This window comes from Montipora foliosa, chromosome 6, assembly GCF_036669935.1.
Source record: "Montipora foliosa isolate CH-2021 chromosome 6, ASM3666993v2, whole genome shotgun sequence".
Lineage (NCBI taxonomy): Eukaryota > Metazoa > Cnidaria > Anthozoa > Scleractinia > Acroporidae > Montipora > Montipora foliosa.
The window spans coordinates 68,584,711-68,587,210 of record NC_090874.1 but is presented as its reverse complement, the minus strand read 5'-3'; positions in this window follow the sequence as shown (position 1 = coordinate 68,587,210).

Here is a 2,500-nt window from a genome sequence, read left to right as displayed (position 1 = left end):
TATGTTTTGTGTAACTAAAAATAAAATATGTCAACTGTCACATCTGACTGCTGGGGGATTGTGTGCTTTTTGGAGTTTATGGGACTCTTTGCAAAGGGCGAGTTAAGTTAATTCAACAAAGTAAGCTGCTTTTTCCATTTAGAGACTGAAAATGTCAGCAAAGGTGCTCTAGTTCAATGTGCAAAGCGCTTTTTTTGGCTTTTGATGCCAGCAAAACAGTTCACCAGACTAGAAAATTTTTATTTGAGGGCCACTTGCTACTGGCTCACAAAGACTACAGAATTTGCCACATGGATGAATACATTTCACCAATGAAGGTGAGTGATGGAATAACATTACAATAGTTGCAATAATAATCTGCCCTGAATTGAATTTTCCCTACCCCTCAATATAGATTCTACGCCCCCTTCTTTGTCAGTGCCAAAAATCTGCCAAGAGAACTGAAGCACTAAGTTACACAGAATTAGTCAGACAGGTAGAAAACCCTCAAGGATCAAAGGCAGGAGCTGGATATTAAGCAGAGAAAAATCGAGAACGAAAACAAAAACTTTCACAAAAAAACATGAAGGTAAGTATTTGGGTTTAGCTCATTTACGACAATGACATGCCAATGCCTTTGCAGTACTAACCCCCCCCACCCCCCCCCCCCCCCTCCCTTCACCAAGACACACACACCACTGACAGCAGTACACTGCTTAGCATTATATTGAGCGCCACAGGCTGTTGGCTCAGAGACTTTTGAACGGCAAAAGTGTTATTGTTAGATGTCATGTGACCTTGAAGTAACCAATGAGAGCATGCGCTGCTGGGAGCAAAAACAGTTATATAACAAAAATAATTATTATTCAACATAACACACTTTTGCTGGAAAAACAAGATCAGCAACACAAATCAAATGTTGAATTGAGAGAAGAAAATGTCATGCTTCACAAAAAAGGACAAAGTTATAGAGACGACACAGTTTTCAAGAAAAATATTGGACTGACATAAAAATTAATACCATGTACATGTAACCCTGTGAAAAAGCACCCCAAATGCCTAAATTTCCAATATAGGTTTTAGTCAGAACAAACTTTTCCTTATCACAGACTTAATTCTTATGGTCGTTAATTTTCTTTCTAGTGCAAATAATATTGAACAAAACAAATAGTGTATTGTAATAATCAACTGATGTATGTTTAGTATTTTTTCCTTTCATTTTCCCGAATTTGTTCTCCACCTATATATATCTGTTTGGGTCAAGTTAGCTGACCACTGGCAGTACTAAATCCTAACATTACTCAACAACAATGACAATATTATTTGTGTTCCTTTAATATATGTTTTACAACTAAAGGAGACACTGCATTTAGCTCTCTTGTGCACCATACAATTTCACAAGTCACTAGTCAACCACTAAACAAAAGGAGGAAAGAACTTATATGATCCAGACAAAATGGGAAATTTTGGTGGTGAACATTCTCCAGACCTGTTTGAAAATATCTTCCATGCCACAATGTATTTACATTAATGAAAAGGGTTTTCCGTGAACCAAGAAAGCTAATCTGCAGAGAGTAAAAGTAGGTTGCTGTACTACTGCACAACTTCAGTTTCTTCATAAATCAGGTATGGCTACCATTTCCAACAAACAAAAACAATGATAAAACCATTACACAGAAAGTGAATAATGACAGTGTAAGCACAAGGGGAAAGATAATACCTTACATTATGAAATTTTGAACCACCGATACTGTGTTTTTAGCTTCCTGATTGGTTCACTCACTCTCAGTTAACAGCTCTTATACAGTATGACATAATATGGAAACTGATTGCGTCAAGTGTTACCACGCTGGAAACTGATTGGCTTTAAATTTGTCCAAGTGTTAAGAATCAAATGAAAATTTAATAAAACAATAATTAATGGATATAATTGAGTGGTTGACCTCATATCAACATGCACTCATGGAATTATAATAATATTATTGTTCATTATTGTCTTGTGCTATAGGAATTATATGCTTATTAGTATAATTACTGAAAGTTCTCTGCGCTGATTGGTTGTCATTGAGATTATTATTCTTACGTGATAATCACCTAAGCGGTTTTCAAAATAGCCACAAGCTGTTTTGTTGAGGTGACAGACGAATAAATTAATTGTTTTAAAGAAAATGTGTATTATTCAAATAATCAACTATGTAATAGGCGATTTGCATGATGGCATCATTTACTAAGAAATTGAGTTGCTTCTATTGTCAGGCAAATTTAAATTATTGTTTCGATATTCCCTTAGACTCTATGAATGTTGGTGAATAAAAACCTCAACTTCATCTCGGTTTTTATTAACCGATATTCACCTTGCCTTCGGCGAATAATAATTGTTAATAATTATTATTTGGTGTTCATACTAATTTTTAGTGTTAAAGAATTTTCAGTCAGGGGTACACATCTAACTAAAGCTGTAAGGCTTATTACTATTATTATTATTATTATTATTACTATTACTATTATTATTACTATTATT